We start from the raw sequence: 27,092 nt of genomic DNA, 5'->3' as shown, positions 1-27,092 counted from the left end.
GAAGAAGTGGATGACTCCAGGCCTGGAGCAAGGAAAGATGAGCTTAGAACACATTTTTTAAAACATTGTTTAGAAAACGATGGAGGTGTGTTGATATGATTCAGAGGCAGCTTGGTGGGGAGCTGGGGGGGGTGGCGAATCCCACTGGCCAAATCCAGGACGATTTGAGCCACAGAATAGTGATGGGAACAGATTAAAATCCATTGCATAAAATAAGAATTTTTAAGTCTGTACTGATATAAATGAATGAATAAATAAATGGAGAGAAAGAACAGCTTTTCCTCACTGCCAATTGCCCAGTAGAAGTGTCATAAAATCTCCGTTTTGCCACTATCATTGTAACAGTGCCACTATCATTGTTAACAGTGCCACTATCATTGTAATAGTTGGTTAAGGCATGAATCCTCAATGGAGGCAAAAACTAATGGATGAAATTTTGATAAGGAAGATAATAAAGACATCGTCTCCAAGTATCTTCCCCCAAATTATTTATTACCACCAGGAAAATAGTAAATTTAAAATGGAGAAATCTCGCAGACACCACCCTAACCAAGTGATGGAAGCCAACGTCTATATTGACACAAAGTGACCTCATGTGCCTCCTGATACGATATACCGAGAAGGACACTGCATCACTTCTTCAGTGTTCCTGCCAAAAATGCAAACTCTGAATTTAAGCAAGAGAAAACATCAGACAGACTCAAATTGAGAGACTTTCTACAAAATAGCTGGTCTATACACTTCAAAAATGTCAAGGTCAAGAAGACAAAGAAAACTGAGGAAACAGCCAGGTGAAAGTCAAGACTTTGGACCATCTCTGGGAAGTGAGGTGTGACTCCAAAGTGTAGTAGGAGGACAGTGGATAGAGTTTCAGAACGGATTATGCACCATGTTAAAGTTACTCATTTTAGTACTTAGATTGCGATTGTGTCACAGAATCTTCTTGTTCTTAAGGAATTTATGTTAAAATATTTAGGAGCAGAGGGAGCACGTGGCATGCCACTTACTATCAATTCATTTGGGAAACATAATTTTATACGTTATATACATGTATATATGTATGTATATGTATATGTGTGTGTGCATATGCTTGTGTGAAATGAAAGAGAAATCCAAAGGGGAAAAACCTTGGCTATTGGTAACTGGGTAAATGGGAGTTCATTGTATCTCTCCCACTCCTGTATAAATTGGAAATTACATCAAGTAAAACTCACAAAAAAATTATCACAAAGTGAAAGAAAATTAGTGACGCAGGTAAACACTGAGATCAGCCATGAGTGTCAGAAAAGGTGCTGGACACAGTGAGAGCATATGCACCTCGGGCACTGTCTGGGCTCCTACAGGAGACAAGGTGGGCTCATGCACTTGTCCGTGAATGTGAATTCCACGGCAAACTCAACGAGTTAACCCAGTGGCTCTCAACCAGGGGTGACATCGTCCTGCTGGGGACACCTGGCAATGTCTGTTGACATTTTCGTTCTTGCGCTTGGGTGAGGGCAATGGAGTGTTGCTACTGGCATCCAGTGGGTAGCAGCCAGGGATGCTGTTCAACAGCCCACGACACAGATCCCCAACCACAGGCATCTGGTCCAGAATGCTGATGGCGCTGAGGATGAGAAACCCGGGGCCACACGTTGATTTTCAACAACGACGTGGTTAGAAGATTGAATTTAAGAGACTTAATTTCATAAATTAAAACAGTTTCATAAAGCCTCAGAATATATTAGAAATTCACAGTTCCCATCATTTTCAAGGCTGATGACAACAAAGATTCAGCAAACAGCAAAGGCAACACTTCTAGTTTAAGAACAAAAGAACCTTCCCAGCTTTCATTGAAGGTCCATATAGAATGCAAGATTTATGTGCCTTTCTTGTAGTTATGGATTTAATACACATCTATAGCCACCTTAAAAAGGAAACGTCATTAGCCAGAAAGTAGGATTCAACATTTTTATCTTTGAATCTTAATATCTAAGATTAAAATGTTTTAAGGGCTTCCCTGGTGGCGCAGTGGTTGAGAGTCTGCCTGCCGATGCAGGGGACACGGGTTCGTGCCCCTGTCCGGGAGGACCCCACCTGCCGCGGAGCGGCTGGGCCCGTGAGCCATGGCCGCTGAGCCTGCACGTCCAGAGCCTGTGCTCCGCAATGGGAGAGGCCACAACAGTGAGAGGCCCCCATACCACAAAACACAAACAAACAAACAAAATAATAAAATGTTTTAAGCTTTCTAAATATTTTCTGTTACTTTGTGCTGTTATGTGAAGTGACAAACACATCTATCCTACAGACAATTACAAGCTCTCTAAAAATAGTTCCTTTTAAGTATATTGGATTTTTAAAAACTGCTAATCCCCATTATAAAAAAAATGCTAATCTAATTCAAACTGGTGATAGCAACATGGAGGAAATGCATCTAGATGACAATAATGGGTTTTGAAGAGTTTACTCCAATTTTGGTCATGCACTAAAATGCCCTCATCAGGATGTGATAACACACGGCGTGCAGCCAACGCCAGGAATCCATTCCTAAAATGAGTTCAGACATAATTGCAGCTTTTGACATCCTCCACGTTAGCATCCTTCTAAATCATCTTGAAAAATATGTTAGGCTTTCAGGTTCGGTTATTTGGTTGCTTAAATCTTATTATAACCATCAACAACAGTTTGTTAATATAATTTCTTTCCATCCCTCCTCTTACACTGTCATCTGGAGTCATCTGTTACACTGTCATCGGAAATCCCAAAGGGAACTGGTCTTGCTTCCATCCTTTACTTTATCTAACTGCTACCTTTAAGAACTACAACTCCATATCTTTTAAAACATGGATTCTCTTATCGTATTTCAGCTGACAATTGGCCTACTTACTTTTCTATTCCCAGCACTTGGTATACAGATTGGTTATTTAGACTAAACTAACTCTGGGTTTTGTTGTCTTGAAATTTTTTGATGTTAAAACCTAGAACCTTGTAATTCAACTATACTTCAATAAAAAATCAATTTAAAAAACCCCTAGAATCCTTTGGTTTATTCTCTCCCTTTTACCTAAAGAAAAAGAAGATTATTGTTATTTTTCATGAAGATTTCAGATTTACTGATCTATTTAGTGTGGTCACATCAAGGGTTTTCTCCTATAGATGGAATCACCAGCTGTTCGAATCAGAACACATACCCTGGACACTCCACATTCTCCAGTGCTGATGTCTTCCCACAAAGCATTGCATTTCCTTCCACCCCTCTGGTTATGAGATTGCAAAAAGAATGCAGAGTCTGTCTTCCTCATATTAAGACAAAAAAAAAAAAAAAAAACTGGGGTAGGAGAGAAGAAAAGAATATTTTGTACCTACCATACAATAGCAGCTCATGTTCTAAGTATTTTAAATATACCACTATTTTATTCTTCTGATTTAAAATGGTGCCTACCTAGCAACCCCAATATAGCCTGTATCCATCGTTAACCCTGTCTTGGAAAGATATTATTCCTATAAGCTAGTACATGATGAGTTCTCAAAAAATATTTCTTAAATAAATGATTTATACCTATGAAGATACTTACAAGGTGATTTAAAAATATACTAAAATCATGACACTGTTACTGAAAGTTAAGATTGATTAAGAGCTTAATGGCAGAATCTGGGCCAAATCTCCACAAAGTGTGATGCTAATGGAGCACTGTTTAAAAAATAAACGATCAAAACCAACTCTTTCAGGTTAAGCCCCATGACCAACTCAGGCTGTGATTCAAGGGGGACCAGCTGCACAAAGGAGAGGAAGAGCCCACTCAGGACCCCAGCCAGAAGCCAGGCAGCTCTTCAATAGAAATTAAAGGATGGGAATTCCCAGAAAATGGCAGGACAGAGAGTGTGGGAGCTTGGGGTGCACATGTTACCCTGGTAGGTAAAACCCAGGGGGCGGAGCAGGAAGAGTGCGAGCAGCAATGCAAACTGGGAGCCGGGTCCCCATGCGCTGTGTCTGTTCTGCATTCCAGGCAAGGAGACGGTGATAGGGCAAGAGGGCAAAAGTACACTAGATGCCGTCTACAATAGAAAACAACCAAGCCGGACCCCGGGCTCAGACCCCTCCCCCCACCGGTGGAGAAAGTTATCTGTCTCTGCTCACTTCTCACTGTCTCTGCTCAAGCCAAAACATTGAGATCCAAAGCTCTTTTTTTCTTTTGCTTTATTTCAAGAATGAATAAAAAGGAAAAAATACAGCATGAGGCAACCTCAAAAGGACAACACAATAAGACAACGTGAATGCTGTTCTCAACTCAGAGAAAGAACACGCTGGGTGTAAACTGAAACCAACATCAGAAGTAAACTCCTGGAACTATTTAGCATACTCAAAGAGCTTAAACACCATCTTCAATGAGAAAGGACAGGCAATCAAAAGAAAAACAAATACCCTATGCTAACACATATATATGGAATCTAAGAAAAAGAAAAAAAAGGTCATGAAGAACCTAGGGGTAAGATGGGAATAAAGACACAGACCTACTAGAGCATGGACTTGAGGATGTGGGGAGGGTGAAGGGTAAGCTGGGACAAAGTGAGAGCGTGGCATGGGCATATATACACTACCAAACGTAAGGTAGATAGCTAGTGGGAAGCAGCCGCATAGCACAGGGAGATCAGCTCGGTGCTTCGTGACCACCTAGAGGGTTGGGATAGGGAGGGTGGGAGGGAGGGAGACGCAGGAGGGAAGAGATATGGGAACATGTGTATATGTATAACTGATTCACTTTGTTATAAAGCAGAAACTAACACACCATTGTAAAGCAATTACACTCCAATAAAGATGTTAAAAAAAAAGAAGAGAAACTAGAAAACAAGAAGATGAAAGGAAGAGATGAACAGAGAGAGAGAAATCAGTAAAGAAACAGAGACTAAAAAGATTAAAAATATAACAACAGGATTCAAATCCATGCTACAGACTGTGAACAACAGAAGATGTAACCATTAATATGGCATACAAATTTGAGATTCTCTTTTCAACAGAGAGGAAAAGGACAAAGAAAGGAAAATAATAATTTTGAAAAAGAACATGAGAAATGAGAGCAGAAAACAGTCTAAACACACACACACACACACACACACACACACACACACACACACACACACACACACACACACACACTGGTAGTCTAGAAGAGATCTCTTGTCCCCCACCCCTCCCAACCTACAAAGAACAGAAGCAATTATCAACTACGTTACTTTCTAGAAGTGAAACAACACAACCAAAAGGATATGGATTTGCTGATTGAGAAAGTTCACAGCTTTTCATGTAAAAACCATAGATGAAAGGCATATTTATATATTCTCTAGCAAGTGATGAAAAACTTCAAGGAAGAGGGAGAAAGAACATCCTGCTGACAGCGAGATAACCCAGAGTTTATCTGCACAGGAGAACAGTGAGAAATGGCCTCAGATCCATCCTTTGGAATGTGAAATGCCAGACCAGGAAGCATCTACAGATGTCAGAGGGGGAGAGAGTTGTGACCTAAATATATGACCTAGCCAAGTTATTTTTCATTTGCGAAACAAGACCAAGAGCAATTCATAGCCTAATAGTTTAATTATTAAACAGAAATTACTAAAAACTAATGATTACGCCTTTAACTTAGAAACCAGAAGAAATAGGAGCCAATACCCAGTGTACTAAATAAACCGGATATCAGTGAATTAGAACACATACAAATTTATATGGTAAGTCCAACATCTAGCTCATTATTAAAACTATGTTTTTTTAATTTTAATTCATCTGAAATTTAATTAAAAATGATATGAGGTGGGTCAGTCAGGTTGGCCAGTTTCATTTGTTGAGGAATCAATGAATCAAAGTATCAAAGGTTACACTACATTTTAAGACAATATGTGTATAGCAGTGAGGTTGGAAAAACTTTCCCAAGTAAAACCACAAACCTAGATGCAATAAAGGAAAGGAGGGACAAATTTCACCTTGAAATGTTTTTTAAAACAGCATGCCCTATAATACCACCCACAAAATAAAAATACAGATGATTCACCTCTTCTACCACCCATGTGACAGACAGACAGACATGGTGACAGACATCAATATCCCCGAGATACTAAAATTTTCCACAAATTTGTAAGTAGAAGAGTGAAGAACAAATAGAGAAATGGACAAACATATGGGTCAACAATGAACAGAAGAGAAAATTCAGATAAATAGTAAATGTGTGGTCAAGGTCATGTAAATTGAAGCAATGAGGCGATCCTAGTCCTCACTCCCCACTCTGGCACAAATCATGACTATTGGTAACACTTGGTGCTGGCAAAGACATTGGAAAGGGACATTCTCCTACAATGCTAATGGGGGAATGAATCATTGCAAACTTTCAGAAAATAATCCAGTATTATCTATCAAATACTAAATTCACATTTCCTTTTAACCAGGCAATTTTACTTCTGGAAATTTGCCCTATAAAATAAACATTCCAGCATGTATATTCATCCATATAACTGTGGGGCTTTGTTTGAAAAAAATTTAAAACCTGGAAACAACCTGATGCTCACCAGTAGAGACAGGCTTAAATAAACTTTCCTATAGGACAAAACACACGGAATATTAAATCATTCTTTTAAAGAATGTGTTTTGCATTATTTATTAGCCCAGGGGATATTCATGACACATCATTAGCTTACAAACATAAAGTTACAGCATAATCTCATCTCTATAAGAAAAAAAGTCAAAATCAAGATGTACGTAATGTGTATTATGGATAGGTGGAGAGGTATATTCAAAGTTAGACAAGGATGCAAACTGTACCACCATGAAATGATATTGATTATCTGATTACCTAAGGTGGGAGTAGAGGATGGAGTAGGAGTAGGGAAAACTACTAACTCTTTCTTCTGATAATTTTAGATTTCTTACTTGTTCTAATTTAATAACAAAAATTAAAAGTATAAAGCACCAATAAAACAGAGAAAACGCAAACACATTACTTTTGGAAGGAGAATGGAGACAACAGCAAATAGGGCTTTGCAAGATAGTAAGAGACCGTTCTGTATAGAAACCTATGAAAATAGCTTTAAAAATCTAAATGAAATGAAAAAAATAAACATATTGTAGAAATGATCAAATAGTACTTATTCCAGGAGGGCAAGGATGTTTTAATTCCAGAAAACTGGTAATATAATTAATCATATCAGTAGATCAAAAGATAAAATGACTTTAAAAATGTATGGATAAAACAGAAATAAAAGGATATTTCCTTGGCATACTAAAAATACACATTAACATACTTCGTGATTAAATCATAAAGATACATTTTTTAAAAATCAGAAACATTGATGCCATTCTAGTCAATTCAGTAAGTTCATAAAAAAATGAATAAATTTTGGAAGAGTAAGACAAAAATATTATTCACAGATTGTCTGCATTAGAAGAGGACGTAATGAGCTGTATCACTATTACAACTAACTAGATAAGTCATAGACAGTGAGATAGAAATAGGTATAGAAAATTTATATTGTTTCCTGTACAGGAGCAATAAAAAGATAGAGAATATAGTAAAAAGGAGTGCATTCACAACAGAAACAAAAAATATAGAATACCAAAGAATGATTTTAATAAAAATGTTTAAAGTCAACAGCAAAATCGATTGAGCCCCAAACAAAAAGGCTTAAATCAAAAGTCTTATCATGTTGATTTAAATAGAAAAATTAATAACATAAATATGACAATATGTCCAGTCTTCCCAAACTAACTTATAAATTTAATTTAATTCCATTTGTACTCCAAATGGGATTTCTTCCCCTCATAAGATGATTCTAAAATTTATCTAGGACATAAATGAAGAAGAACAATCAGAAAATGTTTGGGATAGAATGAAAGGGACTTGATAAAATGAACTCCAAAGCTACAATAGTTAAAACAGTGAGGCACTGGCAAGAGAATAGACTGATGAAAGGGCAAAAAATAAAACTTTACCCACACGTGTATAGGAATTTATCATGATGAAGGTGCACTTCAAAGCAGAGGTTAAAGTCTTAATAAATGACTTAAGTTTAAATGACTAATTAGAAAAAATTTTAAGTCAAATCCTCCATCTCAGAAAACATTAAAATTAATTCCTGATGGATTTTTTAAAGTAAAATACCAAAATAAACCACAAAAGAAGATGAAAATGTAGAAAATACTTCAACTTAGGGGAGGAACGATAGTGTAAATGGACACATAAGCAAAAGAATGCTATAAAACAGTGATCGTTTTAAACACACCAATTTTATATACAAGCAAAAAAATGAATGATAAACCACTTGAAACCACTCAAAAAATATATGATAAGAGTATATCATTAATCTATAAAAGACTTTTACAAATTAATAAGAAAAAAAATAAACACCCCATTAGGTAAATAGACCAAGGCCAGAATCAAACAATTCACAAGAGAAGAACACCAGAGAGCCAGTAGTGTGTGGCAATAAAAAGTTCTACCTCTTGTAATCAGAGAAATGCAATTTAAAAGAACAACAAAGCATCAGTTCTATGGCATCAAATCTACAAAAATTAAAGAACACAAAATGCCCAGTGTGGGTGAGAATTTGGGGAAATGGGTACTTTCATGCATGACCTATGAGTGTTATTTTATATGCAATCTTTCTGAAATGCAATTTTATAAAATGTTTTAAATTGGGCACAACCTTTGACCAGGGGATTCCACTTCTAAGAACTCTTCCTAAGGGAATATGCAAAGGCAATTGCAAATAATTTTGTGCCTTGTCGTTCATCACGATGATATTTATAATGGTAAAAGTTTTAAACGACCTAAATGTCCAACTGGGGCTGGTTAAATGAATTTTGCCTCTTCTCTCTGATAGACTAGCATCTATTCTGTCTTTTAGACTTATGTTAAGAAAATTTGTTCACATGGGAAACAGTCACAATCTATTGTCAACTGTGAATCATAGGTAACAAAACAAAACAAAGAACAGAATTCCAAGTTGGTAAAGTAATGACCACCCATGCATTGAAGAGAGACTATAAACATAGGGGGCCATGTCTTCCCTTTGACTTGCAGAAGTTTTACAATGAACATGGTGTACTTTTATACATAGAAAACAAAAAATCTCATTTTTGTGACCATTTTTTGTTATCAAGTTTCCAAATATTCCTAACCTAAACAGAGTCCTGGGAAACATAAACAAGTTGGCAGCCTTTCAAAGAAAAGACGGGAGGACTCTGAGTTTTTGGCAAAGCAGTGTTTCATCCCTGAGCTTCCCTGCAGGGCAGGGAAGCGCCCACTTAGCCAGGACTCAGATGATGGATGTATTGCTCATGGATGGTGCACGTCTGTAATAAGTGGTGTCATAACTCTGACAAGTAAGCTTGGCACATTTGCATTGAGATAAAAGTAAACAGGGCTTCCCTGGTTGCGCAGTGGTTGAGAGTCCGCCCGCCGATGCAGGGGACACGGGTTCGTGCCCCGGTCCGGGAAGATCCCACATGCCGTGGAGCGGCTGGGCCCGTGAGTCATGGCTGCTGAGGCTGCGCGTCCGGAGCCTGTGCTCCGCAACGGGAGAGGCCACAACAGTGAGAGGCCCGCGAACCGGGAAAAAAAAAAAAAAGTAAACATACAGAATCAAGGAAAAATGGTATTTATTCAACAGGTTTGGGGTGCCAGTCGCAGGACAGACTGCCAGTTGGCTGCCACTAGGATAGCAGTAGGGTGAGGTGTCTGCCCTCAAGTTGCTTATAACCTACTTGGAGAAGGAAACAAAGAGGGAGAGAGAAAAAATGCAAACAGTTTTTCCAGTATAGACTGCATTATTGCAAAGCACTGGGGTGCGTTACTGGAAGAATGCTCTGAAGAAAAAACGAAGTGCTACAATTAGCTACCCAGCTGCCACTGTCTTCTCCTGCTCCAATCTCCTGAACGGGGTCGCAGAGTTTTGCAAGACCTCACAGAATGCTACAAGTCTAAGAGTTGGCTGTTTGCGGAGCACACATTCGCCCCCTGCGTGGAGCTGCCCTCCGCTGCACCTCTGGATCCTTGCCCTTTGCACGCATTCCCAGCTCTCCACCCCTCACTTTCCCAGCCCAGGTGTTGTGCCCCAGCCTGGACATCCCTCCCTCTTTTCCCTTGGTCAGTAACTATGTGACCAGAAGACCCTCCACCCTACCAAGCCCAGAAAACCAAAATAAAACCCTAACAGCCTTAGGAGATAAAATTGTGAGTAAGATACAAAAATTAGGGGACAATCACTTACAGAAATGAGGGAAGGGATATCCTGAGATGAGACTGGAATGAATGAATGAATGAGTGAATGAGTAAAAGGTTTAATCTAATCATCATAATTACTAATATTTAATAATTTATATAGCATAGAGTTTCAGAATATTGAAAGAAAACTGTAACATCAGACCCCAAATGAAATAGAACATTTAAATTAAATATTCAAAGTAGACGTCAGAAGCTTAGTGAGAGGGAAAGCCCCTTATACCCGGAAGGTGGAGTCAGAAGCTCCCTACCTGTCACAGACATCACTCTGCTCACAAACACTCCTGCTGGTTCCCCTTCCAGACACATGGTCTCCTCCCCTAGACATTATGTGTGGCCACATGACTTGCTTTGCCAATGAAATAGTAGCAGAAGTGACGTGTCACTTCCAACAAAAGCTTTAAGAGTGAGTACCGCTCCACCAAGCTCTCTCTTTCCCTCTCCCTCAAGCGGAGGGCCGGCCGTGTCCCAGATCAGAGCTGTGTGTCAGCGGCGGTCCCGGCCAGCCTTCCAGAGGCATATAACATGAGCAAGAAATACACCTCAGTTGCTTTAAGCCTCTGAGATTTGGGGGCTCTTTGTTACCTAGCTTACTGTAACTATCATGCTGTCACAGAGCAATAAATTTAACTCTAAGATTTCAGCCACCGAGGAGGAGAGTAGAATGGTACATGCCTGTCTGATCCTCCTCTTTCCTGAGAGAAGAAAATGCACAAGTGCATTACGAGCTGGGGCTAAATCTCAGAACTGCTTTGTCTGGATTTTTAAATAGGACACAATGGGGAACATATTAAATTAGTCACAGAAAGGGGACTTTTCTGCCCTTCGATATTCTAATTGAGAAGTAGCGACACTACCTCCCTTGCAGAATTGGGGTGAGAACTAGAAACGAGGTGGGGGACTTTTCCGGATCTCTGATTGGCCTTCGCTGACCCCCGATGACCTGTCTCTATGACCTACCTCAGGCCACAGTAGCCTGTTGTAGTGGATAAGGAGAGGGATTGCACATAAGTTGTCATCAATACAACAGCTGAAGTTTGCAAATGCTGTGATTATTTATATGAACAGAAGCGGATTAAAAGTTATCACTCTTATTACTCTCATTCAGAATTGAGGTTATCTCGAGAGAGAGAGAGAGAGAGAGAGAGAGGGATAATGTCCCAGCTCCAGAGCTGTGAACACACGACGTGACATCATTGACCAGGTGCGCCCCTGCAGAGGAAAGCGCCAAGGACCACAGCTCCTATGAGATGACTGAGTTGGATGTAGTAATACCCAGAGTTTACTGTCAATCTCCCAGGTTCCCTGACCCAGAACCGGAGCCCACTTATTTGCCTGGAAGAATTTGGTTTGCTCATTTCCTGGAGTTATGAAGCGAGAACGACGCAGACGGCAGGAAAATCAAGAGAATCTCCATCAGATCCTCACTTTTACATGATAGAATTTCAGGGAAAAAAATCAAATTAAAACATTCATCCAATTAGTAAAATATATGGGTAGAAATGAACCGTTTTTGGATTTTGCTGACTTCCGCGATCCCTTCGGAATTCAATTCATCATCTTTGCCAACGTCAAATCTACCAACTCAGACCCCTGTGCCTAAGTTAATAATATTTCAACTGGAGAATTTGGGAGAGTTGTGAAATTCATAAAAGAGATATTTGAAACTCTTCATAATTATGCCAAGTATATCTAGATTTATCAGAACCACCTGTATTTGGGGGTGAGAAAATGTCATCTTTAACAGATAAGTTAATTAGTCCAGTAGCCTGAGCATTGACCAGGGAACCAGAAAGTTTAGCCTAGTTTCTCCTCCCAAAGTCTTAAGTTACTGAAATGTGACCAGAGCCATCTCCCCCTCCCAGGCCCGCGACAGCGACTCGGTGACCAGGGGATGCCTTCCAAGAAAACACCTTTTGAAGAATTATAGGTACTAGGCAGATTCTCTCTTCAAGGTAAAGCTAGCCGCTTCCAGGCTGATGGATTCTTCAAGTGGCAAAGGCAGGAGGCTCTTCTGACAGCAGGAAAGGGCAGATCTTAAAGCCTCCATCCAGAGCCTGGTACACTTCCAAGTGCTGAGCCCAGGGATTTATCCAGACAAAGGGCTCCCCTCTGCAGTGAACGTTTCATCTGCTTTATGAATGAATTACAGGCAGTAAGGAAGGGCAGATATCAAAGTGCATCTCCCTATAGAAAGCTATTAATAATAATCTTTATTAAGCTTCTATTTGATGTTGTATTTCCCTATCTTCAAAATTTTTATCAGACCCACTTTAGGAATTAAGATCCTTTCACATTGACTATTGTGGGATTTTATTTTAATTTTCCGTTTTTTCCTTTTCTTTATGTGGAATGCTGCGGAGAATCAGATATCATGCTTGAGAATTATAAGTTATTATTGAAATTTAAGGCGGTGTACTTTCGAGCTTGGGTATCATTGCTTTATTATTTATTTAGAAGTATTGAAACATTTGAGTTAAAATTAAAAATGTAAGATATAAATTCATCTTTCTTTGTTTATTCAGAATGTTTTATTGCACACCTGTTCTGAGACGGCCACTGCACTAATCTTCAGAAATACCAGAAAGAAATACATGTATTTTTTCAGAGTTTTTTTTTACCTCACAGTCCCAAACTCTTCATAATTTCTTACATTTGAAAAGTTCTATGCAACTCCAAAAACGGTTTCCTCTTCTCTCCTTTCTGTTTTACGTGTATCCCCAAGATCTCAGTTGACACCAGAGACTTCTGTGGTTAATATGCTTAATTAATATCTGTTAGCCAACCTCCTTAGACCATCGTCTATAAAGTACATTTATAGGACTAATTTGTTTTTACTTTCATTTAGGTGCGCTAATGCAAATTAAAGACATTAACTAATCAGGCATGAGAATAATTTATAAAGAAAAAGAAAGGGGCATGTCTTTTCCAACATAAAGTATATGGAATTGCTACAGAAATGGCCCAAGTGAGCCCTACTGGTTTATTCAATAAGGGTCCTCTCAAATTCCATCTGTGAACATTTGGTCAGTCCTTTTATGGAAAAAAGACATTTCTCCAGGTTCATATTAATTTTTGTGCACATCTGCACATTCACCTAATCCCTGCCCACATACCACTTCAATTAAAATTAACGGAAGTCAAATCCTTGAGTGGTTTTAATTGCAATATGTAGATTATAAATGGCGCCCATCTTTAACCACACAAAAATGATTTCTTTCCTTGGCCTCTCTCTCAGGAATAATATTGAAGCAAAGGGTTAGTTATTGTGGAAGAATTTTCATTTATTGTGTTTCAGCTCCAAATGATACTGAGACCTAGCAGTGGGCAAAAGGCCAATGAAAATTAATGCAAAAGTACAATTAAGGAATATTTTAAAGAAATGCCTTTTCATTCTATTCAAGGGCAGACGGTGATGTGCGTTGCCAGAAAGAGGATGATGTTGGGCATGCTTTAATGAGGCAAGCATAATTATATGTCAGCTCTATAAATGATGCAGGAAATGGCTTCCTCTCTTAAGTAGGTTAAATATTGTCCTTACAGCTGGTTTACAATAGTCACAAAATACTCCTCTCACAGATTCCTCAGAGATACACTTTAAAATGGATTGTATCCAAATTATCTGTCCTTTAAACTAGCAGAGTAAGATTTAATGTTCTCTTATTTCATTTATGGGCATACCCCACGACTGCATTTCGGCTTGCTAAACATTTTCAGCCCCGTGCTGATCTACTGAACCTTATTTATATACTCAAATTAAAACAATAGGTAAGATCACTATTAAGAGTTCCGCTTTGGTTTGTTTGTTCTGTTCAGAGCAAAAATTTCTATGTCTGCACCTCCTTAAAAGCAACAAGTAATTGACTCTCGGTCGATTACAAGCAGAACCGCTACTACACACTATCAGCATTTTTATCTTAAAGAAGTCATTACCGTGTCTCAAATCATAAGCTAAGATAAATAGGAGTGGCCACTGAAACAGAAAATATTAAGAAAGAAAAAGTCAAAGATGACACCCAGAAATGTCAATGAGGTTAATCACGCTTAGAAAAGACGACCCTAACCTTCAGAACGCATCAGAGCCGGAGTTGGAGCATGGGTTTTCATTTTACTACTGCATAGCCTGCGTCACAACGACTTGGACAAATACAGAACAAGAATTACAGTGCACCATAAGTTATTTTAATATCCCGTAGTGGTGCGCACTTCCAATGAAGTCCCAAGACTATCATTATAGTTCTCTGTTTGTGTGAAAATGTCAAGTTGTTTCGAGTGACTACATACACTAAATTATATATAACTGTTACTTTATAGCTAATAGGCACTAAAATTACTTTAAAACAGCAATGCAAAGTTATATTTTCATCCTTTTTGACAGACAATAAAGCTTATTTATGAGATACAATTTTTCAAGCATTAAAACATCTCATGTTTACAAAAACATTAAAAAATATTATTACTTGATATTTAAAAGAATGAAAAAAGCAAAACCATTAGGAAAGTATTTGTCCTGCTCGGCGACTTCTCTCTTCTGTCAAACTGTCATAACTTCGTTTATGAACGTTACGAGTTTAAATACTTTTAAAATTAAAAAGATTTGCAGGTTCAAACAGAGGCCAGTGATTTAAGGTCTGTCTTGTTTCACCATGCGCTGGCACAAAATCCTTTCATACGTACTTTATGTGAAATGTTGACGTGATAGATCGTACCTGTGTGTTTTCATCTGGATCCCAAGACATGTCCTTTGATTGTCCTATGGCTGCGTCACTGGTTGGAGTTTGGTTTTGCTCGTAAACAAAGTCTCTCATTTCTTCTTCTGCAGGGGGACTAGGCTGCATGATAAGTCCTTAGGCTTCTGCTTCCTCCAATCCACCCATCCATCCACAGCGCTGGTGGGAAATGAGCAGGTAGAGCGCAGCACCTGCTCTTCCCCTGGGAGACTGTTCATGCTATTGAGGAAGAGACAGAGAGAGGCAAAAGCCCTCCCAAAGTCCCACAGCTCCTCGTGGCATGCTTTGCCCTTTGCACAATGCTAAATGATGATGCCAACTGGCCAGGGGTAGCAGTCGACCCCCAGAGACAGGTCCCGCCTGTAGGATTGATACTGGAAAGTCAGTCCACCCAGAGGCTGACACTGACCGCTCTGGCTTCTGGGGTCATAGCTACTGCCATGCACTGGTACCAGTGCACCAGAGCACTGTACCAGTGCTCTCTCAGCAGATCACGGGCTGCCCTGAGCCTCTAACCAGCTCCTGGGAAACGCTGGAAGCATCATGCTCTGTATGGGGGATGGCTTTGTTCCGGGCAACACATGAGGAGTCGGGGCCTCTGGATCTAAGGGCGCCCGACTGTAAGTCCAAAGCCAAATGCAAGGGAAAAAATACAATAACAAAGGATTCCAAGAAAAGTAATCCTTCCAGAGGGACCTGCAGGAAAATCACTTTACAGGGGCGCTGGGTGGACACGGGGCTTGGGGCTGCCCACCATCCATGCCCTTCCCAGCAGCACCCAGATTTCCTTTAGAAGCATTGCTTCCTCCCTCCCAGAAATCTGAAAATAGGGGCTCTGGAGTTTTGTCCTGAGAACAGAGGTGTCTCCATCATGTCGGACGCCCCTGCTGGGAGAACGCCCTGGGCTTCTTGTTTTCTAGGTTTTGGAGGAGACTGGCTCATCTTCCAGCCTTCCCACCAGTTCCCTGGGGCCTCCAGATCCTGCCAGGAAATTCCCTTTTCGCTTTCAGGGACCAGAGCTGTTTTGCTCACTTTCAGCCAAAGAAGCCGTACCCTCTGTGTAGCCCTGGCATCTTTCTCCACCGTAAGCTTCGTGGCAGGATGGCAGCCTGGCATCCTTTGTGTCTGAGCTTCACACAGGGAATGGAGACCTCCTGCTTCTCCTGGCTCTGCTGCCTAAAACCTGACCCACGTCCTCTGCAGCGCCCATGTCTCAAGGCATCCACTAATGAGGGAGCACCAAGTCCCCAAACCTCCCTCCCAACAGCTGCTGGGAGCCCCCCCCCCCCCCCCCCCGCAGGCCTACAGCCACACTGAGTCTATTTCAGACTGCAGGTTCAAAGCTCCTTCCCACTGCTTCTGCCGCTATGCCCTTTGCTAGCAGGATATGGGGTTTCCTTGCCTGGAAGATCAATATTCTCCTCTAACCGCCAGTGGTCCCTCCGCCCAGGATCCTCCCGGGACTTTGCCACCAGGAAGTTGTTCTCATGGCTTTGCGTTCCGACCCGCCTGCTTCAGTGAGCCCAAGTCTTCCTTCTCATGGAAGGAGAGTGAAGCCCTGAGGATCAGAGCCCGGACCACCATCTGAGCAGCAGAGGGCTCCAGCTTGGGGAGGCGCCCCCTCCAGGCAGCAGCTCAGCTCTGCAGCCCAGGGTGGGAGTGGAGTCTGGGCTCTAACACCATGGTCTCTGCAGGAGGCCCAGCAGCAAGCCGGCGGGCAGCTAAGCCAGGACACATGCTTAGCTGTGTTTTAAAAGACTCATCTCTGATCACACCCCACAGACTCTGTCCCTCCTCCCCAGGCTTCATTAACTATTAATCCAGTTCACGGGCAGAGGAAAGGGAACCCTTCTCTTCCGTAAAAAAGGAAGAAAAAGATCATAGCCTGGCAGAGTTTTGAAATAAAAAGTGTTAGGAAGACATAAATATTGTCAAACCTATTTAGCAGTTCACCAGGACATGGATGCGCAGGTACATGTGTTTATGTGTCCACACGTACAGGCGTGGGTCCTGGAAGGCAGTGGGTCCTGGGAATGGTCATGAACCCCAAATACTCACAAACGTTGCTAAGTAATCCTTTGATTTGGTATTGAGTTAATATTGGGTGAACCTGAGAAGGCAGAGAGATTTACCTGTTGGGTTTACTTGGGATTATGTTCAACCTATAATGGCTGATGTAACAATTTCATGCCCTAATATTTAATGAAAAAAACCCATGCTTTTCTCAGGAGTGATGTAACATATCTTATTATTCATTGACTAGATCAAATGAGGGGCTAATGAATAGATGGCATTAGCCAAGGTGAAAGGTGGTACGATGCAACCAGGTGTCTTCAGAATTTAGGTAAATAAAGGTGTTAACCCAAGTCCCAAGATACAGATGATATTCAAATAGAGGGCTATTAAGTATATCCACTTAATACAAGAAACAGGTAGACTTGAAATCCCTGTGTTCCTCACATCTCAACATCTTCAGAGGTAAAAGGCTGCATCTCTCCTATTCCTGGATGCCTGGAGAGTTGATTGCCCAGGGAGTTTCCCCGTCACCCAGAAGGGATTCCTTCTTTTGAGAACAGAATTCCTCATTCTTGCAGGATCTATTCCATGGGATGCCAGCAGAGCTAACCCTTTCCCCACCAGCACAGGCATGGACCCTGACAGCCCAGGACATCAGTCCCCCACCCTTATAACTGTTCCTATGATTAGTCGTGGTACCCAAGCCATGCCGGTCAGAGCTGTCTCTAAGATGTTAGCTCTCTTCTCTCCAAAACTACTAGTCCTTGACCATGGTGTGAATGGCCATATTTTCTGTTAACTTGGGGGGTGGGGGGAATGAAGCCAAACAGAAGAACACAGAACCCAGAGATGAAAAAGACAGACAAGGTAGATCTCCAAGAACACAGGCTCAACTCTGATCCAGCCAAATTACTTGACCAATCCTGTTGAGTTCCTACTTTCCCGTAGGGAGTTGCAACACGGGATTCAGTCACTTGCAACCAAAAGGATCTTGGCCAAATGCTGTCCTTTGTGAGTGGTCTGTCTCTCACTTCAGCTTCTTTTGCAATTCCACAAACTTCAGTGACCCCAATAGTTAATGCACCTGCTTTTTTTAATCCCCAGCTCGATTTACAGCAATAACCACCAAGAAACACAAGTATACTTCTTTCTTAAGCAAAGTAGGGGAGAGCTTCACTGTAAATAACAAAGGGTGTTGGCTTTCATGACAGTTACCAAATTTATGTTCTTGAAAAATTGAAAAGTAAACTACATCTTAGCAGAACAAGCACTAACTATGAGTTGAGGCTGATTTAGGCCGAGAACTTGTGCAAAATTGAATTTCAAGAGGCTGTGTTCGGAGGCCAGCATTTGCTCTCTGGTGATGGGGACACAGTTGAACCAGAGGGTCCAAATTTGGGGGAACTGGCAGGATATTGATGGCAGAACTTGTCCCAGGTCTTGGAGCACATTATATTCCCAGAGCTATGCTCCAAGCAGCACGGTAAGCAGCCGCAGGGAAGCGAAGACTGCGACATGAGGGAGCTGTCGGAGGTCATCCCAACTGAAGACGGAAGACCCTGTGTTACGGTTTGTCCTTCTGCAGCTGCCGTAGGAGGGACATCGCAGAGAAGGAAAGATACAGGGGAGGGAAAGTGAAAAGAATCAGAGTTTGGGCGTCAGATGAAGAACACAGATCAGTGAGGTTTATCCTAAACCTTGCCCCAAACACACAGAGATTCCCCCAGAGCTGCTGGCTACTCAGCGCTCACCAGTCAAAGGTAGACAGAGAAGTGGATGCCTGCCAACCCAATGTTTGATTCAACAGCTAATTCAAAACCAGGAAACAGCTGGCCGAGGTTGCAGAAGCAAATAACACCTTATTGATCGAAGTGCTGGGCAAGAGACTGGAACCAGGCAAGAGCTTTACAATGAAACTCGTGTTAGTGACTAAATCACTTGTGCCGAACGGGACTTCTGACTGAGGCCATTAGAGGTCCACGCGAGGTTCGTTTCCACCCGGTGGAACTGATTTTCCCTTCTGAGAAAATTAAAGTGGGGAACCACAGAGAAGCAGACCAGAAGGTCTGAGGAAAGTGTACGAGTGTGTGACACGTGTCATGAACACGGCTGTGCATCAGGAGCTTGGACCTGGGAGTCAGGGTCTGAGGAAGGAGAACGCGAGGCTGAGGGGGGGAAAACGCATGAGTTATTTTCAGTAGACATCTTTTGACTACGCACTTATTTTAGAAGAACTTTATATCCTTCGTGGGTGTGAAGAAATTGTGAGAGCAGCATTTAACTTTTTAAAATTTTTTTATTGAAGTATAGTTGATTTACAATGTTGTGTTAATTTCTGCTGTACAGCAAAGTGACTCAGTTATACGTATATATACATTCTTTTTAATATTCTTTTCCATTACGGTTTATCCCAAAATATTGAATGTACTTCCCTGTGCTATACGGTAGGACCTTGTTGTTTATTTTTTTATTTTTTTATTTTTTTTTTTTTGCGGTACGCGGGCCTCTCACTGTTGTGGCCTCTCCCGTTGCGGAGCACAGGCTCCAGACGCGCAGGCTCCAGACGTGCAGGCTCGGCGGCCATGGCACACAGGCTTAGTTGCTCCGCGGCATGTGGGATCTTCCCGGACCAGGGCACGAACCCGTGTCCCCTGCATCGGCAGGCAGACCCTCAACCACTGCGCCACCAGGGAAGCCCCTTGTTGTTTATTTTTCACTTTTCTGAATAAATCGTTCCTATTTCTATGAAAAAAAATCCCTTAACACACACACACATGCATGCATGCATATACAAGCACATACACACACACACACATGCACGCATACACACCTTCTGTTTGCACCCGGGCTGCTTCTTCATTTGCTTCCAGCTTTCTTTTCTTCCGGTTACATAACCCCAGTGGCTTTCGCCTTCTCTGGGCCCCGCTGTCCAACTGCGTCCTCAGTGTCGTGGCAGCCCCTCCACCTGCTGCTCCGAGCCTGTCCCTCCTGCATTCCCTGATGCCCTGGTCTAAACGTGGTGCCACGTCAGGGCCTGCTGGATGCTCTGCAGCTGCGTGGGGACAGTTCCTGCTTCCTTACCCCCAGGTTTACTGACAGTTGGCAGCTTGCGCTCAGATTCCAGCCACACCGTGGCCCCTCTAAAGCGTGGACAGCCACTGCAGTGACCAGGGGTTGGCATCCCTGACCTCACTCTCCACGCTAGAGATCCTAGATGGGGCAGAATCCTGCCCCTGAAATGAGAAAAGGTCCACATTTCCTGCTCTGGGTCTTCCTCTCTGTCCCTGACCTCCCTGAAAATGGTGCCTCAGAACTGGTCTCTCCTCCACGCATCACCCTGAGTCCAAGTGTGCACACCTCAGATGTTATTGAACACGCTTGTGCTTGGGAGGCAATGACATGCAGCCCACAGTCACTCCCACGGCCGTGACTCACCCCCCAGAAGAAACCTCCCAGGGGGCCCCAGAGACCCCTCCGACTTTTCTCCTGGACGTGTGACGTCTTCACGCACAGCCTGCATCTGCACTTGATTTTTTTGTGTCAGGTGATAGCTTCTGAGATTTAGTAAAAACCCCAAAATTGATGAGAAGGACTTCTGTTGGCTGATAAGAGAGGTTTCAAAGGAGTTTTAAAGGAGTCCTTTTCATCCAAGTTACTTCTGCAAACATCCTTGAGAAACAAACCAATGCCTTTGAACGGAGCCAGCCACAATTCCTTCCAAATTTCCTGGAAAGCAATATGCACACAATTAAGTGGTAAACCCTATCCAAGAGGGTTTAGGTGTGGGGTCCTCAAGCAGACACAGCGACCTCTTAGGTGACTGTGACCATGGCCCGTTTTGGCGTGAAAATCTGTGCACGGCTCCCTCTGTGTGGCCCAGACACCAATCATAGAGGCCCCGGGCCGTCAACCTCGATGCCACCCAGCCGTAGCTCGGTACCTTTGCTCCACTGGTTGGGCCCAGGCTCCTCCACTCCACTTCATCTGGTCCTGATATGTCACGTCAGCCCCAGATGCAAGCTAAATAAAGACAGATTCCTGATGAAATAAAAAATGGTGTCAGCACTCGCACAGAGCTTAAATTCAGGCTTTTCAGGAAATGTTGAAGATGAATGAGTTAAGGTATTCCCAGCAATCCTGGGCACTTCATCGATCATATGGAAAGCTTTTAAAATGAAGTCACAAATATCTTAAGATGAGAGAATAAAAACCGTACTAGTTCGAGACATTGTTTTTGAAACTTTAAAAGCTTATCACATTAGCCAAAAATACAGCCCTTCACTTGACAGCCTTCAACGGGTAGAATTGAGGGCATGGGCTGCTGCTTCTTACTTTTCTGTACTTTGAGAATTTTCTGGAAGAAGCCCGAGTTTTCTTTGTAAGCAGAAAAAAAAAATAAACTGCAAATCTGTCATTAATTATAAAATACTAAGGAAGCTAAGACTCACACAACTTGGAAGAAAACTTCCAGCAATACTTAGGTGATGATACACACCCAGGATGTGATTTCTAGGTTAACAGTTATTTTATTTGCTTACAAATGGGTAAAGTCTAGGGAAAGAACATTTCTCTCTACATATTGCACCTGCCATGGAGATGCAATAGCGATCTCTCTAGAAAGCACGTTTCTCATGCCGTTTTAGTGTGTAATTGTTCCATATTTAAAATGTTGACTGCAGTCGCTGAGGGCAGTGTTTAAAATGCCTTCAACGGACACCTCGTCCTTGTGAAAACCAGATATTTGTCTCTGTCCTCTGAGGAAGCTCATGATGAGGAAAACCCGAGGCGTAATGAAGAAGGATGACATCCCAAAATGAACCCAGCTTCATCCCATCAATTAAATAGACTGGATACTAGATATCTTGTTTGATACAGAAATAAAAGAGAATATGTAACTCGAAACGCATGCTGTCCTGTACACAACTGTGCCTTGCAGTGACATGCTTTCATCGGAAAAGGCGATGGAGTATTTCAGCAGTTAAAAGCATGTCTTTTCTCAGCCCTGGAGGTCTGTGGCTGGTAGAATGCTGCTGAGACAAGATTGCCGCCCTCCTGGCTGACGGGCCTCAGAGAGCTTTGATCGGTCGGCACAGGTGAAATATTATTTCAGATCCCCAATGACATTCTGGTGACATCGTCTGATGCAGTGGTCTTAGCAATCCTCATAATATTCATGGGGTAAGTCAACAGACCCCATGAAGACATCTAGTCTGGAGAGTTCATCATGACAACCTCAATATGCTCCAGTGGGGTTCACTATCATTCCCACAGAATAGTAATGACTGAAATGAAATGAACAAAACATTATAATTATGGCAACTTTCCAGTCTGAGGAAAATACTTAAGGTGGTACAACGGCTGACGAGGCGCCTGAACAGTCTCCCTCGGACACGGCCTCCAGCGGCAGCGGGTAAGGCAGGGTCCCTCCAGAACCCCATCAGATGGGCTCCTGGACACCCTTCCGGCTCCTGCCCCAGCCTGGCGCGCCACATTCAGGGAGAGCCACGTTCCCGAGGATGCCAGGACCGGAGCCCCAGAGGAGCTGGGGGCACAGGTGGAGGCCGGGGACACCGGGAAGTAGAAATGAGAGAGAAGGAGGAAGCTGGGTGGTCTGCCCACACGTTGAGGATGAAGAGTCTAGAAGCTCCTGGATTCTTGAGAAAGCCTAGTGCTTACAGAAGAACTCTTTGGGTTTTTTCCTTTTCTTTTTCATTTGTTTCTCCTTTAAAGCTTTCATTGAAAAATAATATTCTAGGGAACCCATGGGTCAAATATGTCACATGCCCTTTTCTGTAGATTGGTAAGAATTTGCCTCAGAGGCAGAATTGAAATTCATTCATTTTAAACCTATCTTCTCCTGACAGAGGACAGTCAAGTACCAATGCCTAAAATCATCAGTACTGCGTAACTCTTAATGGCGTGGTGACACGTGATAATGGGCACTTAACACTTGGCCTGAATCCCGTTAATATACGGTGATGGAGGTTATTTGGGGCCTGAGCCTGAGCAGGACAGGCTTACTGGCCAAGCACTGACATCAGAAGCAACTGTGTGAGGCCATTTCCTTGTGTGCAATTCACACTTGTCATCACCACGGCCGGCCACACTGGACATCCAGGCAAGGACTCCTCTTAAGGTCACCTCATTAGTCAAAAGTCCATTGGAGCTTCCAGAGGAAGGGAGCATGTAGGACGCAGCAAACTCCTGGGATGGATCAGCTATTTATTTGCAGATAAAAACTTTTTCAGTTCAGAAGCAAACTAGAGGCAGGGGAGAATCATTTAAAATAGCTCAGTCACACAAAGTCATCTGAAAGGGAAAAGTGGGCCAAACCACCCGGCACGGAAGCTGAACCCCAGTGAATGTGTACAATTTCCCGAGTTAGGGATTTCTAGCACGAAGGGGTAGGCGCATTCCATCTCTGGAAGTTTAAATTCATGGGGCACGATTTGTCAAAATTGAAAGGAAATCACGGGCCATGCTCCCTGAGACAATCTCTTCCCGATGATGAACACGGTGCCCATAGGAGGCTTAAAGGAAGGGGAGGCTCCCCTCCCTGGAAAATGCCAGAAGCAGAGGGGAACCCATTCCACGTCAACCAAGGAACAAGTCATGGGAGACCAATTTGATTGCACTTCCCTGATAGAATTTCAAGAACCGCCAATGCTGAGAGCAATACACATCTTCCGGTAAAAGTTTAACAAAGCATTTGACAATACGATCTATTAGATTGCAGAACAGACTTCCAAAAGAAGTTGTGGGAGTGATCTCTCTGGGGACCTTTCAAATAAAACAGGACAAGCCATTCGACGAAGCATGTTGCAGAGAATAATTTTTTTTTTCACTATGTTCCTTGATTTAACTGGGCCACTTAATATTTTGGGGGTGAAAATACGATAAGCACCATTGAAACCAGTCCTCTTTCCAGAGGAAAACGTCATCAGAAACATGGGTTTGTTGATAAACTTTTCGGTTTCTATCCCTTGCTTCCACATAAGAAAAGCGGGCTCTTCTCAGATGACCCCACTTCCCTGAGATAATGAGAACCCGAGCCCACCAGCCATGCCCACAGAAGGCAGAGGAAGGAATTCACCAACGCTGGCCGAGGCCACAGGCTTCTCCACCAGCAACCAAGGGATCCAGCAGTGGGATCCCACACACCGTGCCTTCCACCTGCAGCTCCACAGCCACCCCAGCAAGAATGTTAGCAACCCGGGATGCTCTCTCCCAAAAAATAACACAGAATTGTCACCGTAGCTTGACAATTCACACAACAGGCACACAACGTGGTCTGAAACCCCTTAAACCCCCGTGTCCACTATGATAAAATACATAACAGGACGTCATTTTCTATCATTCTTTCCTTTAACCAGCCGTACAAATATTTATAAGCAAGAAAACTCCAAAACCGCGTTTGTCTAAGATACAAATACTAATTGCTTCCCTAGTCGCACTCTACTACTTTTGAGGAGGAAAAAAAATGATTTTGTTTAAAACCTTGCTACAAAATATATGCAGAATTTGTTTTCCAGTGAACGCCTAATAAGGCTACCTCTTAAGTCAAGATATGTAAAAAATTACCCTTTTCACAGCTGATAAAATACAAATTAATCCTTAGAGGGTTTAACATGTGCCTATGTACTACTTTCAAATCTGAACGTACCATGGCAATTAATATGGCTTCCGTTAGCCTGTGAGGAAATCAGTAACTTTACCTTTGAAACTAGAAATAAATGCAAAGTTGACCCTGTTTGAAACGCCTCCTACCTGTGTGTGTGCAGGAGCCCGCGTTTGCTTGCAAACGTGCTACTAGAAGTGTGATTGGATGCCCTTCAGAAGATCACAATGGCCACAGCCCCTCTGTAGTGGTAGCATTGCTTCCAGAATCAGTTTGAGTTCCAAAAGCTTTAAATTGTAGTGTCTTCAGGGTATGAAATGATGTTGTTTGTATGCAACTGCAAGTTCAGTTTATTATGAGAAATGCAAACATTTTAAAAATTAAAGAAACATTTTTCTTTGTGTTCACAGTTCATTGTGTTAGTTTAACCCTGGCACTTAACCTCCACAGTTCAGTTTATAAACTCTCCTTTCATTTGTTTTTGCATGCATGCAGACTTAACCCTTGGTTACCCAGCTCTTTTTTCGAGTACCAGTAAATGAAGGCTTTTGAGAGCAAACGTGCATTTCTCCCATCTCCCGGAAGTGTGTAAGTTGGTAGGCTACACAACTATGTAATTACGTTGGCAGAAATTTGATTATTCCTTACTTTTAACGCACCATTCTTAGAAAGCCACTCAGGTCTATTTTTAACCTTCATTTATTTAGCGTACGTATTTCAGTTTTCTAAACTGGATTCAAGGCATCTGAGGCCATAACAGCTTATAACCTAAGCCAGACTGAAGTTGAAATCTGTGTCGTAATTTCATCCAATCACACTTCTCTTTGTTGATACCAAGCATTTTCCAAAATGAGCTTCCCATTTATTTTTTCATCTTGGACTCAAAATTTTAGTCTACAACTAAAAGGGTCATCTCATTGTCTTCTTCAAAAATAAACCCTTCTAATTATCACAGTGCTTATTCTTTAAGTGCCTGGTAATCGGGCAGGCTTGACTCACAGTTTTTAAGGCCGGGATGTCTGTTGATACCCTGCTTTTGTGTATTCATCAGCAAAAGTCTATAGAGTTTCCTGTAATGGTCTCGGTTTATTTACAGTTTCGCCGTCATATTTGTTTAGGCTAAAAGAACGCCTCTGCGGAGTTAAGGAGAGCAGCCCTCTTTGCTCTGAGAATTATGTCACCTCTTCTGTCCCATTTCAGCCCATGGAGCTCTTTTGACAGACAGCACGAACAAATCTGCATAAGGAAAAGTAAGTGACAGCTGGGGTCAGACTGTCTCTGTTTAATGACACTGCCAGTTACACATTTTGAATTGTTTAAATATGAGTCTACCGCTTCCACAATCATCATTTCACTGGTTCCACTTTTCATACCCAACAGCCAGGACACTGACACGTAATTACACACTTGCTGATGGTATCGCCGGTGCCGATAATTAAAACTGCCACCCGAGGATTGCGATTGCTAGTCTACAGCTGGGATGTTGTCAGGAGACAACAACTGCAGCAGCTTTTAACGCCGTCTCCTTACAGGTGGACCTCTGGTCCCGGCGCTGGAGGAACCGGCCGGCCTCCACACATCATTTGCAACGTCTCACACAAATGAAGAAAATCTATTAACAATCCAATAAGTGGAATACAAACGCGATGACCCAAGGGTTAAACTGTCTGCTTGGACCCAGGAGTTGGATCTATTAGGTATTGTTCTTTTCTTCCCCTCTTGTGGCTGTAGTTACCGAAAAGATCACCAAATGGTCTCCCGCCTCTGAGTACAGCCTCACGTTTTCACCTGTGAAGTTGGAGAGGCGGCAAAGACAGTAGAGCTTGGCTAACTGCTTGAATCCATGGCTGGATCCAAATTTTAAAAATAGGGGCAACTCTGGGGAAAAAAAGAACTTTAACCCCTTCCAAGTTCTTAACTAAAACTAGGTTTAATTTCTTGGGAGGAAATGAGATGGAGACAGAAAGAGACTGAGGGTGGGGACATTCAAACCTCTTGGGGGGTTGAGTGTAATCCCCACACTTCTGCCCAAGGATGTGGTCCTGCTGGTGGCATAACATCTGGTGGCTTCTGACATCCAAGTTTCTCCTCCCTCCGTGCAGGGACAGACAGAGGGGGCAGAAGTGTGAAGAGCTGCTAAAATAATCTAAATAGGGCGGCAGGGACTTCAAGAAAGACAGGAGCCGTGATGAGTAGACACGAGCTGTGGGTTTATGAATGTTACACATTAAAATATTAGAAAGAAGTAACTGGAAGAGTTAAAGCTGCCACAGACAAGTGATAATCCAAATTTTAATAGGCCCCGACAGCATGAGAGAGAGAGGCAGCTTTGCCTGGAATGAACTATATTTATACAATTCAAAAATGAGCAATTTATTCATTGTATTAGGCCGAAACCTTATCGTCACATGGGTCTGTGTGTCTTTCATGGACTGCCTGCCTTTCAAAATAACCTCCCGGCACATCTGCCCTGGGAAAATGAAG

At 42.3% G+C, this 27,092-nt stretch overlaps 1 long non-coding RNA gene across 1 annotated transcript; it reads right to left on the bottom strand.

The window, feature by feature from the left end:
• Positions 1-19,293: 19,293 nt before the first annotated feature.
• Positions 19,294-26,774, bottom strand: LOC137208366 (uncharacterized). Its single transcript, XR_010935612.1, has 3 exons — positions 26,601-26,774; positions 25,608-25,844; positions 19,294-22,272 (listed from the first exon to the last, which is right to left on the bottom strand). It is a non-coding gene; the product is annotated as an uncharacterized lncRNA (long non-coding RNA).
• Positions 26,775-27,092: the final 318 nt, after the last annotated feature.

The sequence above is a fragment of the Pseudorca crassidens genome, chromosome 16 (genome assembly GCF_039906515.1).
Source record: "Pseudorca crassidens isolate mPseCra1 chromosome 16, mPseCra1.hap1, whole genome shotgun sequence".
NCBI classification, from domain to species: Eukaryota; Metazoa; Chordata; class Mammalia; order Artiodactyla; family Delphinidae; genus Pseudorca; species Pseudorca crassidens.
Note: the sequence above shows the minus strand (reverse complement) of the source record. Positions and strands in the feature narration are given on the sequence as shown.